Source organism: Chenopodium quinoa, unplaced genomic scaffold (genome assembly GCF_001683475.1).
Source record: "Chenopodium quinoa cultivar QQ74 unplaced genomic scaffold, ASM168347v1, whole genome shotgun sequence".
Classification (NCBI taxonomy): Eukaryota; Viridiplantae; Streptophyta; class Magnoliopsida; order Caryophyllales; family Amaranthaceae; genus Chenopodium; species Chenopodium quinoa.
Window position 1 is genome coordinate 1,256,462 of NW_018742763.1, and position 15,454 is coordinate 1,271,915.

Here is a 15,454-nt window from a genome sequence, read left to right on the forward strand (position 1 = left end):
ATACTAGGTATACAATTTGGTCTTGGTTAAACTCAACGATATCAGTAAGGAGTCCTTAGATGTCGTGGCAATGGAGATAAAACGTAAAGAAAGCATTAGATGCGACGTTTTATCAAAGTAAGAGTAGCTTAGAGCTATTAGCAATTGGATTTCTTACCTTAAAATATTAAGTGTTAAGACAAGCCAAAGCATGCTTCATCACTTTTTGATTTTTGGGATCTTGGAATCGTTTTACTCTCCTAAAAGGGACTAATATTAATGCGTGGATAAAACTCTCAATAAGATTGAATATTTGCATGTATGCTTTAAAATTCAAACTTATTGGTTTTATGAATTGTTTTTCATTTCAAGTTCTTTCAATTGTAGACTGACATTTGTTGAAAAAATCCTCCTAGAAAACATGTCTGCAAATAACTCAAACAACCAATTTTCATTACGCTTAATTCTCGACAAAGAGAAGTTGAGTGGGTCAAATTTTCTTGATTGGCAAAGGAACTTGCATATTGTTCTCATGCAAGAGAAAAAGGAATACGTCCTTGATGAGAAAATGCCCGACGCTCCCATGAGGAGGTCACTTAGGCTGCCTTTAACCGATGGCAAACTGCCAATTGGGATGTCAAGTGCATCATGTTGGCCACTATGTCTACGGACCTCCAAAAGACTTTCTTTGAAAAGGAGACGACTTTTGAGATCATTTCTGAACTTCAGAACATATTCCAAAAGCAGGCCCGAACTGAAAGGTTCGAAATCCACAGGCTGATCCTTGAGAGCAAGCTCAAGAAAGGAGAGCAAATTAGCCCACATGTACTTAAAATTATTGGATTATTCTAGAACATGGAAAGGCTTGATGCTGGGTACTCAACCGAGATGGCAATTGACATCATTCTCCATTCGTTGCACAAAGGTTATGATCAAATCAAGATGAACTATAACATGCACAACATGGAGAAAACCCTCACCGAGCTTCATAGGATGTCGATGCATGTAGAGCAAACGCTCAAGGATGAGGGGAAGCATGACATGCTCATGATTAAAAAGGGCAAGCCATTCAAGCGCTCGGGCAAGAAGAGAAGCTTTAAAGGGAAAAAAGAAGAAGAATTTTCCGCCTAAGTCAAGCGCTGGTAAGAGAGACAAGGACAAAAAGGTAGCCTCTTCTAAATTTGATTCCGAATGTTTCTACTAAGAAGAAGGGACATTGGAAGCGGGATTGCCTCAAATTCAAGGAAGATAAGAAGAACGACACCGTTGCTTCTGTATCACGTATTTTTGTTATAGACTTAAACTTTGCTAGCAAAACATCATGGGTATTAGATATCGGATGTGGCTCACACCTTTGTTCTAATGCTCAGGGACTAAGATAAGTAAGGCTAGAGAAGGGAGAGGTTGAGCTTCGGGTTGGCAATGGAGCCAGGATGTCAACCGTATCTGTTGGAATTCTCTGTTTGTCTTTGCCCTCTAGGCTTGTTCTAGAACTTGACAATTGTTATCATGTTCCAAGAGTTACCAAAAAAAAATATTTCAATTTCGGCGTTGGACGCCAAAGGATTTGAATTTCGGATAAAAGACAATAGTTGTTTGTTTTATTTTGATAATGTTTTATATGGTAAGGCATATTCAGAAAATGGTCTTTATGTGCTTTCTCTAAACAAACAAGTTTATAATGTTAATGATACCACCAAAAAATCTAAGACCATTGAGTCGAATCAAACCTACTTGTGGCATTGTCGTCTTGGCCATATTAACATCAAACGCATCAAGAAACTTCTTCGTGAAGGTATTCTTGACCCATTCGACTTAGAGTCATTTGGAAATTGCGAAGGATGTTTATTAGGCAAGATGATAAAGCAACCATAATCCCAGTTAGGAGAAGGGCAAGTGACTTATTAGGTCTCATACATACGAATGTATGTGGACCAATGAGTACACCCGCAAGGAAAGGTTATCGATTTTTCATCACCTTCACCGATGAATATAGTAGATATGGTTACGTCTACCTTATGTTGAAAAAATCTGAATCTTTTTAGAAATTCAAAGAGTTTCAGAGTGAAGTGGAAAATCAGCTTGGCAAGAAAATCAAAGCACTTCAATCGGATCAAGGTGGCGAGTATTTGAGCCACGAACTCGACGATCACCTGAAACAAAATGGAGTCCTATCATAATTAACACCTCCCGGAACTCCATAATGGAACGGAGTGTCCGAGTGGAGGAATCGAACCTTGTTAGACATGGTTCGATCAATAATTAGTCTTAGTGATCTTCCTATCTCTTTCTGGGGACACACACTTCTAACTACGACATTAACACTGAACCGAGCTCTGTCAAAAGCTGTGGAAAAGACTTCATATGAATTATGGACGAAGAAACCTCCACGGTTATCTTTTCTTAAGATTTGGGGTTGCGAAACATATGTCAAGAGATTAATTTCTGACAAACTTCACCTAAAATCAGATAAGTGTTTCATTTTGGGATAACTAAAAGAAACTAAGGGGTATTATTTCTACAACAAATCCGAGAACAAAGTGTTTATTGCTCGTGATGGTGTCTTATTGGAGAAGGAACACCTTTCCAAAATGACAAGTGGGAGGAAAATCGAACTCGATGAAGTTCCAAAACTAACAATCAAAGTGCTTTAGAAGCAGCTGTTGACATTGGTCAGAGTCAAACCAACAATGCAAATGCTCAACCTATTACCCTATGTAGGTCGCAACGGCCAAGATCTCAACCAGACAGATATCTCAGTGTTGTCTTAACCATAGATCAAGACATCATAATTATGGATCGAGATAAGCCAGCGACGTACAAACAAGCTATGACGAGCCCCGACTCTGCAAAATGGCAAGAGACCATGAAATTCGAAATGGACTCCATGTTTGATAATCAGGTCTGGGACTTGGTTGATTTACGCGAAGGTTACACACCTATCGGTTGCAAATGGATTTTTAAGTTGAAAACCGACAAAGATGGAAATGGATCTATATACAAAACTAGATTGGTGGAAAAATAAAGGTTACAGGAAAATTCACGGCGTTGATTATGCGAAACCTTTTCGCCAGTCGCCATGCTTAAGTTCGTCCGGATTATCCTAGCAATTGACGCATATTATGATTATGAAATATGACAAATGGATGTCAAAACCTCTTTCCATAATGGGATATTAGAAGAAATCATGTACATGACACAGCCGAAGGGTTATGTTGATTCAAGCAATGCTGGGAAAGTATGCAAGCTTAAGAAGTCCATTTATGGACTAAAGTAGGCAAGCAGAAGTTGGAATCTGCGATTCGATGAAGCCATTAGTAAGTTCGGTTTTATCAAGAATCCAGATAAATCTTGTGTTTACAAGAAGGTCAGTGGGAGTGACATCGAATTCCTTGTCTTATATGTCGATGACATATTGCTCATTGGAAACAGCATTCCAATGTTGGAGTTTGTAAAGACTTGGCTTGGAAAGTGTTTTTCAATGAAGGACTTGAGAAAGGCACAGTACATATTGGGCATCAAGATCTATCGGGATAGATCTAAAAGGATATTGGATTGAGCTAAAGTACTTATATTGATAAGGTACTAGCACGATTCAGTATGGAAGGGGCCAAAAGAGGGCACCTAACCATGTCACATGGCATAACTCTCAGTAAGAAGTAGTGTCCACAGACACCTGATGAGCGACAGAAGATGAATCAGATTCCATATTCTTCGCTTATTGGATCAATCATGTATGCCATGTTATGTACTAGGCCGGATGTATCATATCCCTTGAGTGCTATGAGCCGATACCAATCAGACCCAAGAGAGGCTCATTGGACTGCGACTCAGAATATCCTAAAGTACCTGAAAAGGAACAAGGATAAGTTTCTAGTCTATGGTGGTTGTAATGATTTGGTTGTTGAAGGTTATACCGATGCGAGCAAAGCACCACTGCAGATTCTACAACTGAAGCCGATTACTTGACAGCTTCAGAAGCAGCTAAGGAGGCGGTTTGGATTCGTAAGTTCATTAGTGAACTTGATGTTGTACCCTCCATCAAGGGTCCAATAGACCTCTATTGTGATAACAATGGAGCTATTGCTCAGGCCAGGGAGCCAAGGGAACATCAGAAGGTCAAACATGTCAAGAGGCAATTTCACATGATAAGGGAATTAAAGTTCGAGGGTGAAATCAGAATTTGTAAGATTGGAACGGACAACAATGTAGCCGATCCCCTCACTAAGCCTTTGCCTCAAGTGAAGCACAATAAGCACGTTGAGACAATGGGAATCAGGCACGTTGGAGATTGGCTCTGATTTTCCTGTTATGTGTTTTAATTAATTTTGAGGTTTTAACATAAAACACTATGTTAAACCATTCGGTTTAGAAGCAATTAAAATTTCTTCAAATTTATTATTACTCCATTTCTTATTTAATTGTGGTTTAGAATTAAGTAATGAGTCCATTCGATTTCCGAGAATATTCAAAACATGGTATCAAGACCATGTCTTGGATAGAGAAACACCTGTTAAGTGAACATTGAATATTTCAATCGAAAATTATCCTTAATCATGGTCATTTAAATGATGGACAATTAATGACCAATTGAGATTAGTGTGTAGTATTATTTATGGCACCGTTTCTTGTGCTACGAGGACATGATTGTCATAAATCATTTGCACAGGTATTAGTTGAGAACTAGACCGGATCAACCTATGAGAGTACTTTAAGAGATTTAAAATCTTCATAAGTATATTTCTCATTATAGCTGTCAGAATCTCTTTCCTCGACCATGAGTATTGTAAGTTCTCTTGTTTGAGTACTAGTCCATTTTGATGTTGTCAAACGTCTGCCGTAAAAGGGAATTATAACGGCAACACTCGGGCGACTAGGTCCTCTTAGAAAGGGAAGCTAACAATACAAGACTGGGAATGTCCCCCTATTAACAATAGGGAACATATCTTTGTTGTTTACAAGGCCTCTCGAAGAGCGATATTGTGAAAATGCATGGCCGTGCTCAGATGGATTTTAAAAATCATCTGCTTATTGACAGTCGAACTTGGAAATCAAGAAACACTTCTAGACGTAGTAAGGATGACGAAGAATCTTACCTTATAGTTCATGAAGAGACATTAAGTGACATAGGAAATGGGCTATACACTAACTGCACACTTGTCCGGAAGGACAAGTGGGAGATTGAAAGTAATGGTGTCCTTCCAACAAGTGTATTATTCCGATAGAGGGTTCAGAATTATTAGAAAGCTAATTCTTTAATGAGGTCAAGTGATCGAAATGCCTAGATGGAGGCCGCTTTCGATCAGTAATATTTATGTATAATTAATATTACAGCTTAATCTTTTTTTTTTTTTTGGTAAATAGGAAATTTTATTACCAAAAGAAGCTGCAAAGCAGTAAAACAGGAATACAAAAGCCCGAAGACCAAAACACGAAACACCAAAAGCCCCTTAGGGCACACAACCACCAGCCAAGGACCAAGATCAAAGGCCACCTTCTAGGAAGGGTTCGTATGAACCTCGAACCAAACACGGCTCTACCGAACTCAATGGAAAAGAGCTACCCTCTAGGAGGATTACCCAAAACCAAAGGAATAGGACAAACAACAACCAAAAGCTCAAAATAAAGGGTCTACAAAAAGAAACAAGAAGAAATCAAAGCCCAATACACCCACACCAAGGAGCAGCCTACAAAACAAAAACAACGTAGACAAGGCAAACACAAAAAGCAGCAACAAGGACCACTACAGCAGCCTTAAACAGCCTAGCAGCAGCAAGGCAAAAGACAGCACAGTAGAGCAGGCAGCAAGCTGAGAAAGAGCAGGCAGCAAGCACCACAGAACACAACATCAACCAGATTGAACCAGCCATACAGCCAGGCAGCTAGCACCAGGAACAGCACCAGCAGCAACAGGGACCAGGCAACAACACACAGCAGGACAGGCAGCATCACAACCTGAACCAGCATTAAATAGTAGCCTGAAACAGAGAGAAACCAGCCTGCACACCAAGCTACAGCTGCACATAACAGCACAGCCCCAGCAGCAACACACAATAATAGAACAGCAGCAACAAGCCATAAAGCAATAGCAACAACTAGCAACACCAGAAAGAAGAAAAAATCTCTGAAACCAGAAGCAAGAAACATCAATATTGCATCAGTAAAAGCCAAGAACAGAACAAAAATACAAAGTCAGAAGATAACAACCACAGCAACAACAAGCTGAAAACAACAACAGCAATCAGAAACCAGTAGACTGCACCAACTGATAACCAACCCAGCGCACTGAAATTGAACAGCAACAACAGGGTACAAAGCAATAGCAATAGCTAGCAACACATAGCCCAACAAAAGTCACAGCAGCAGCTCAAACTAGCAGCAGGTCATGAGATATTTTCGAGCTCCTTCTGAGCATCTACAAGTAACTCTAAACACAATATTCCGAAACTCGGAATTCGCATCGACACAAGAACCATTAAACATGGTTGAATTACATTGAATCCAAATGCTATAGACCGTTTCCGCAAAAAACATTAAGAATAAGTTCTTCCTCTCACCCGCTTTCCTACAATATCTCAAGGCCAATCAACCTCCAATTGAAAGCTTTAAATAGACTTACTAATATGAAGCAACTCAAGCACTTTCTGCCAAATATTTCTAGAATAAGGACACCCGAAGAAAAGGTGTTGCACACTCTCAGGCTCACTTAAACAAAGCAAACACACAGGATCACAATTGATCCTCCAAGAAATCAACCTATCTTTGGTTAGCATCCGATTCAAGATAGCCAACCAAAAAATGAAAACACTCTTAGGAGAAGCTTTATTGTTGCACACAAGCCTCTTCCAACTCACTTTGGGACATTGTTGTCTAATAGAACTATAAATCTTCTTGATTTGAACTTTGCCATTTTGCTTCACAACATCCCATTGACCACAATTCTCAATAACCTCTCTACAATTGAGAATCTTCTTTAATACTGATGAGCATTTTTGAGGAAGAGAAGTGGTCCAAATATCTTTATTCCTGAAATAATAGATATGAACCCATCTCACCCAAAGATTATCAGCCTTATTATAAAGGTGCCACAGATTCTTACAAACTGCAGCAATGTTCCAATCCTTTAAAGCAAGAATATTCAACCCTCCACTTGCCTTAGGAAGACATAATTGTTTCCAAGACGCAATAGCTTTTTTTGTAGGATTAAAATTCCCGGACCACAAAAAGAACCGAAATCTAGCCTAAAATCTCTTTTATGATTTTCTTAGGAAGAATAAATTTTTGAGACCAATAGGTTTGCATACCAAACAAGATACTCCGAATAAGCTGCAGCCGCCCAGCATAAGACAAAAACCTCACCGCCCAACTATCAATCATTGAAGTGATTTTGGCAACCAAGGGCCTACAAGAAGAACATAGAGCTTTTTTGAAGAAAGGGGCACATCCAAATACCGGAAAGGAATACAACCAGCACTCATGCAAAGGAGTTGGAGAAAAAGAGCCTTTTCATCATCAGAGACTCCACCAAAAAAACCTCACTTTTATCCAAATTAGCAGAAAGACCAGAAGCATGAGAGAACTTCATAAAGCCTTGCATCAAAATCTCAAGCGAAGTCAAGTCACCCCTAGCAAACAACAAGAGGTCATCAGCAAACATAAGGTGCGTCAATGATGAGTGACATTTATGTCACTCCTAGGGTAGTCTTTTCTAGTTGTTTTAGTAGTAGTTTGGTTCATTCTAATGTGCTTTTGTTATGTTTTGCCTAATTTGAGTAGTCTACCTATGTGTTGTGTAATGTGTTTCTATATGGTTTAGTTAGTCTTTACTCCCCTTCCCCTTCGTTGTATTACGCTTTGCCTTCCTATTTTGTAATTGCAGATTATTACCGGTGATTCGGATTGGGAAGGAACTAGAGCAAGGATTGAAGACATTGCACCAGCGTTCTGGCGCAGGCGTGCTGTCGGGCGCGGGCACGCGATCTTAAGCACGGGCGCGTGCGCATGCTGAGCTGGTCCAATCCCGTTATACCGATTTTTGGAGCGGGCGCTCTACATTTAGGCGTGGCCGCGTCTTTCTGCGACAATCCGAAATCTGAAATCAGATTAAAACAGTAAAGAGGAGAGATGAAAAAGCAGCAATCTTTATTTAAAAATTTCAGCATACTTTAGAAGAGAAAAAGAAGGCTTTTAATAGAAGTTTTTAGGGTAAAAACACTTAGATCTAGTTTTTAGCCAATGGATATTGAAAATCCTCAATGGATCATAGTGTAATTTTCTATTTCCCAAAACATTAGTTATTTTTAGGTAATTTTTGAAGAAGCTTTTTGGAACTTGAATGGGTTTTGTCCTCCTACTTAGTATTCAATGAAGTTATTGGTATTCCTCTACTTATTCTCTTGTTTTTATGTTTAAAATTCCTATCTTTGTTTGTTTAGTTGATAAAGTTATCATCTTTCTCATTAATTCCTTAGTTACTATGTTGATTAGTATAATTGTAGTTAGGGTTATGGATTGTGAGTAGTTCTCTTGTTGCTAGGGGTTTGGTGAAGGCATTCTTTGAGTTTGATGTATGTTATGCTAGGTTAATTTTTAATATTTGCAATTAAACCTTCCTTGTGCTCATACTTATTGGCTACTCCATGTTTATGGTCATATAAATGTTGTGGTTGAGTGACTTGAACTAAATCATGACGATAGTGTGATTTAGGAATAGTCATTAGGTGATTGATTATTGCATGAGCTTAGTTTGTATGCCTTATAACGATAGTGTAAGTGTATGCTAGCTAGGATAGCTCTTAATCCCGATAGGTGATTAGAGAGTATTCTTGATATTGCTTTGTATGAGTTGCTTGGGTTACTTGTAAACCTATTTTCCGATGCCTTACTTCTTTGAATTCATAGCATGTTTGATCCTTCCCCCTAGTACTTGTTTTAATTGTTATTCTATCCCCTTTAGTCATTACTTTACCCACCATACTTCTTGATTGAACTAGATTAACATTAGGAGATAAATAGCGGTGCTTAATCATTTCCCTGTGTTCGACCCTTGACTTGCCTCTATACTCGTTTAGTTGCATGTTTAGGACTACAAATATCATTTTATAGAGGTATCTTAGTAACGACCTAAAATACCGCTTATCAAATTGGCGCCGTTTCCGGGGAAACGGTTTCCATTGTGTGTTTATTTTCTTGTTGAGACTAGTTCTTTTCTGTTCTTTTGTTTTTTCGTATCTTTTTAGTGCTCACTCTCTGCTTAGCTTTGTATATGCACAGGAGGTTAAATGGCTCTAAGCCTTTGGTGTCCATAGACCTCAAGCTAGAGCGTACTCTGGCCTAATTGAGGAGACAAGCAAGGGAGAAAGGTGAAGACCCACTTCAAGAGGAAGTGAGAAAATCCCCTACCCCATCTTAACCCACTTCAAGTGAGGAGGGTGAACCATCCACAGGATCAATTCTCAACCCATTTGCCAATAACCATAATCAACAAAGCATGGGTGATCAAGGAAACATGGGTGATCAAAGGTCACTAAAGAAACTTGGAGCACCTGAACCATATGCCTCTCAAAGTGGGATCTTAGCCCCCACCACTCAAGCAAACAACTTTGAGATAAAGCCTAATTTCATTTCAATGATAGAGAAGAGGCAATTTACCGGTGGGAAATTTGAGAATCCCCATGAGCATCTCAAAGAGTTTATCAAGTATTGTGACACTATCAAGATCAACGAAGTCTCCCAAGAGTACATAAGATTGAAGATGTTCCCGTTCTCACTCATGGGAGGGGCGGAACATTGGTTGAACAAGGATGTTCCCCCCGGTTCCCTCACAACTTAGAATGAGGTAACTACGGCATTCTTAGGAAGGTTTTACAATCATAAGAAAACCGTCGAGGCTCGCTCAAAGATTCAAAGTTTCCGCCAAAGAGGTGGAGAGTCTCTTTGTGAGGCATGGTAGAGATTAAAAGACTTACAAAGGCAATGCCCACACCATGGGATTCCTAATTGGCAAGTTCTCAAAACATTCTATGGAGGACTCTCCCCTCAAAGCAAGACTAGCCTTGATGCCGGAGCCGGAGGCCCAATCATGAACAAAAGGGAAGATGAAGTGGAGAGTATCATAGAAGATGTTGTTCGCAATTATGAGGATTGGTACGAAGGTGAGAGGGAAGCCACTTCTAGCAAAGGGACGGTGGAATCCATAGAGCAAACAAATGCAATCACCAACCTTTCAAACCAAATGGACAAAATGGCTAAGAAAATGGAAGAGTTTATGAAGACAAATTCTCAAAGTTCCTTCCCTTCTACCAAGGGAGGCCATGGTATGAGCCCCTCTACTTCTTCTCCTTCTAATTACAATGGTATGCCTCCTGGTTGTATGTTTTGTGATATATGTGGATACTATGATCATAATTCTTTACAATGTATGTCCATAAGTGAAGGTCCCCCTCCCCATGAAAATGATGATAATGTTGAAGATGTTGATGCCATGAATTTTGTGCCCCGTGAGGGAAATGTTGGAATGCGGCCAAATTAGAATCAAAACCAAAACTGTGGTTGGAATCAAAACCAAGGTTGGAATCAAAATCAATGGAATCAAAGTGGTGGTGGTATGATAACCAAGGCCAAGGTAGGGGAAACTCTTCCAATTACAATGGAAGAAGTTACTCAAACCAAAGGCCTAATTGGAATCAAAACCAACAACACTATTCCAGCAACCAACAACATTTTAATTCCAATCAGGGTTCCGGAAATGGAAGGCCTCAAAATAGACCTCCCGGTTTTGAGCAAGTGAGACTGCAAGCCCAAAATTCCAACTTACCTCCTCCTCAAATGGAACCCGCTCCGGATTCTATGATGGGCGTGCTTCAAGCATTCATCAAGAATCAAGAGAGCTTCAATAAAAGCCAAGAGGAGGAAAAGAAGCAAATCAAGGCGCATATGAAAATGCTAGAGACCCAAATCTCTCAAATAGCCCAACCTAGTTCTTCATCCTCCCCTTCTTCATCTTCCTCTTTTCCTAGTCAAGGTCCCAACCCCAAACCTATGTATGCTATCACTACTAGGAGCGGGAAAGTCCTTGAGAGTGAGTCAAATGATGAGGAGAGTTCCAATGTGAGGATAGAACTAGAAGATGAGGATGAGCTACCTAAAGAGAGTGAGGTCCTAGAAAAAGAAAATGAGAGGGGTGAGAAGAAAAAAGAGAAGGAGCCAACAAAAGAGAGTGACAAAGATCAACACTTTTTCCCCTAAATCGACAACCTAGGAATGAGAAATTGCCATATCCCCAAAGGTTTGCTAGGTCTAGGATTGATGCCCAATTTGGAAAGTTCTTAGAAGTAGTCAAAGGTTTGCATGTTTCGATACCTTCTGTGGATGCCATTATGGAGATGCCCCACTACTCTAAGTTCCTAAAATACCTATTGAATGGGAAAAGAAAAGTTAAAATCGTAAACTTGACCGCAAATTGTAGTACCATTCTCTCTAGCAAGCTTCCAACAAAATTGCAAGATCCCGGTAGTTTTTCCATTCCTTGTTCCATTAATGAGATTCACTTAGGAAAGGCATTGTGCGATCTAGGCTCTAGTGTAAGTTTTATGCCCTTCTCGGTCTACCAAAAGCTCAATGTAGGAAGTCTTTCACCTACCAACATCACCCTCCAACTAGCGGATAGGTCCACTAAATTGCCCATAGGGAAAAGTTGAGGACATTCCCCTTAGTGTTGGTAAGTTCACATTTCCGGTGGACTTTTATGTTCTACAGATGGATGAGGATGAGAGGATTCTTATAATTTTGGGTATACCATTTTTAGCTACCTTTAAAGCAATCATTAATGTTAAAGAAGGTAAAATGACTTTGAAGGTTGATGATGACTCTATTGATTTTGATTTTAACGATGTCATGAAACAACCTTTCGCCAGTAATGAATGCTTTAGGGTAGATACTTTTGAAAATTTGATGAATGAATTTCGATACCCTCATGTGTATGCCTCTAACGATCCACTTGAGAATGTTTTGTTGAATGAGAATGAGATAGGTGATCAAAAGGAGGAGATGCAAGTATATGAGGAGATGCTTGATGACAAAGTGGAAGAAACAACCGACTAAGAGATACTCCCAACTTATGAAGTCTTCCAAGCGGAAGAGGAAGAGATCTCCAATGGTAAGGGAGCACCGAAGGTGGACTTGAAACCTCTACCTTCGGGCTTGAGGTATGCTTTCCTAGATGCAAATGAATCTTCTCCGGTCATTGTCAATGCAAGCCTCACGGATGAGCAAACCTCCCTATTGCTTAATGTTTTGAAAAAAGCATAGAAAGGTTTTGGGTTATACCCTTGAGGACCTCAAGGGTATAAGCCCCTCTCTATGCATGCATAAAATTGATTTGGAGGAGGGTGCTAAGCCGTGTAGGCAAAGGAAACTTAATCCTTCCATGCAAGAGGTTGTAAGGAAGGAAATTTCTAAGTTGCTTGAAGCGGGGATCATCTATCCAATCTCTCATAGTGATTGGGTGTCCCCGGTTTAAGTAGTGCCCAAAAAGGGAGGGATGACGGTAATGGTCAATGACAAGCAAAAATTGGTCCCAACCCGCCTTGTGACAGGTTGGCGTATGTGTATTGACTATCGCCAATTGAATTCTAATACTTCCAAAGACCATTTTCCATTACCGTTTATCGATCAAATGCTTGAGAGGCTTACAAAGAATGCATTCTATTGTTGTCTTGATGGTTATTCGGGATTCTTCCAAATCCCAATAGACCCAAAGGATCAAGAAAAGACCACTTTTACTTGCCCTTACGATACCTTTGCCTACCGTAGGATGCCATTTGGTCTTTGTAACGCTCCGGCTACCTTCCAAAGATGCATGATGTCAATTTTTAGTGACATGATTGAGGAAGAAATGGATGTTTTTATGGATGATTTTTCTGTGGGCGGAGGTACATATGAGATGTGCCTCTTGAATTTATCTCGTTGTCTAGAAAGATGTGAGAGTGCCAACTTGGTGCTCAATTGGAAGAAACGCCACTTCATGGTGGAGAGTGGTATTGTGCTTGGCCATAAGGTCTCCCAATTGGGCATCGAAGTTGATGGTGCAAAATTTGATGTGATTGAGAAGCTTCCTCCTCCCACAAATGTGAGAGAAGTGAGGTCTTTCCTTGGTCATGCCGGCTTTTATCGCTGCTTCATCAAGGACTTTTTTTTTATTGCTAAGCCCCTCACATCTCTTCTACAACAAGATAAATATTTTGTATTTGATGAATATTGTTTGAGTGCTTTTCTTAGGTTGAAAGAAGCCTTGTGTTCCGCTCCGATTGTCCAAGGACCCGATTGGTCACTACCGTTCGAATTAATGTGTGATGCAAGTGATGAGGCCATCGGGTCGGTTCTAGGGCAACGAAAAAAGGGTAGGCTACATGTGATTTCCTATTTGTCCAAGACTCTCAACAATGCGCAAAGGAACTACACCACAACCGAGAAGGAGTTCCTAGCGGTTGTTCACGCTTTTGAGAAGTTTAGGCCCTATCTCATTGGGTCTAGGACAATAGTGTACACCGATCACTCGGCTCTCAAGTACTTGATGGGCAAGAAGGAGGCAAAGCCAAGGTTGTTGAGGTGGGTTTTGCTCCTTCAAGACTTCGATTTGGAATTAAGAGATAAGAAGGGAGCCGAGAATGTGGTAGCCGATCATCTTTCAAGATTGGGAAGCACAAGAATGATTGAAGACGACCTCCCGATTGAAGATTCTTTAAGGGACGATGTGTTATATGCTCTTGATGCCAAGGAAACCCCTTGGTTTTCCAACATCGTTAATTACCTTGCATGTAGTGATATACCACAAACAAGGTAGTTTTTGTACCCCGATGTGAGCTCTATTGTTCAAGCCTCCAACACTTCTTGTATGAGCGTTATATAATTCTTACCGAGGCATGCTTAGATCGAGAACTTGATGTCTAGCTACCAGAGATCGCGACCGAACTAAATCTAGGGAGGAGAAAGGCATTTTCTTCGGTGACTATTTTGCTTTTCTAGGTTTAGCTTTTCTTTTGTTGCTTCTTTGTAATTTCATTTGCATCTCCCCTATTGCTAGCCATGTTGAGCCTACATCTCCTTGTTTGTAGCATATTACAAACCCTATGGCCCTTCTATTTCATTTTTAACCCGTAGAATTGTGAAGTTTGAGCCAATAAAGTTTGTTGTGATTTTGGTTTGATAAGTTAGAAGGTGATGATTTGATATGGAAAGTAAGGTTGTGTTTTTGATATTTTTGGTGTTTACTAAACGCAAATGTGAATTTAAGAAAAAGCCGTCCATAGTTATATAAGGCAAGGACAAAATAACAAAAGTTGACCAAAGCATGAGCTAAACAAATATAATATATATATATATATATATATATATATATATATATATATATATATATATATATTGACAATTTGCAAAATGATTTTGATTTAGTGTCCTCCCTATTATGTGCATTGAGGATAATGCTCAATTCAAGCTTGGGGGAGAGGTTCTACGCATTTTATTTATAGTTTTGTGAGTTTGTGTTGAATAAGCTTGGGGGAGATGTATTTTTGTTTGGAAATTGGTGGTATTCTACGTTGTTTTTCAGAATTGGCGCCATTCTTTGCTTCACAAATAGGATTTACCACCAAATTTTCATATTTTTCCTCACCTTTACCTCCTAGCCTACATTACAACCCCTTTTAAAGTCCTTTCGACTTGGATTGGTTGAGTCACTAGTCGGTGGAGGGAGCTAGATTTCAAGCATATGGAGAGAGCATGACTTGGTAAGATGTCGGGTCACCCTTGTTTCATTTGTCCCGGCTCCTTCGTGGAGTCATGACATGCTACCTAGTAGGGTGGATTTGAATCTAGATGAGGGAATGCGGTAAGAATGTGATCGGTGGACAATAGGTTGTTGGTTTACTATCCTAGATCAAAATTACAATTTATATCTCCTATCCTAACTCTATCAATTTTACTTTAGATAGTGGTAAGGTAGGGTCGATTCTATAGGGTTTCGTAGTGACCCGACACTATGCGGAAGGAAACCCCCCAAGACCCGCCCCTTAATTAAAGCAATTAACAAGCATAATAATAAACATAATTAAGCAAGACTAAGAACAAGAATTATACCTTTGTTGCGTGCTTTGCTCCCGAAGAGCTCTTACTTCAATCCCGAAACTACGAGATCTCCGACGGATCGTACCGTCGACACAACCCGAGCGTCCCAAGTCTTTAGGGTTAGTCAAGACCCGGACAAACAAAACTATGAGTTTTACGAATCAAAGGTTTACTCTAATTACAAGAGTTGCCTTTTTAATTCCACTCAAGGTTATGCATTTCCCAACACCCTTGAAGGGTATTTATAGGGAAATGGGTCCTTGGTTTTCAATCTCCCATCAATGTGGGAGAGTTGGTAAAATCAACAATTTATTTAATTCCAAATTAAATCAATAATCAACTTAATCACATT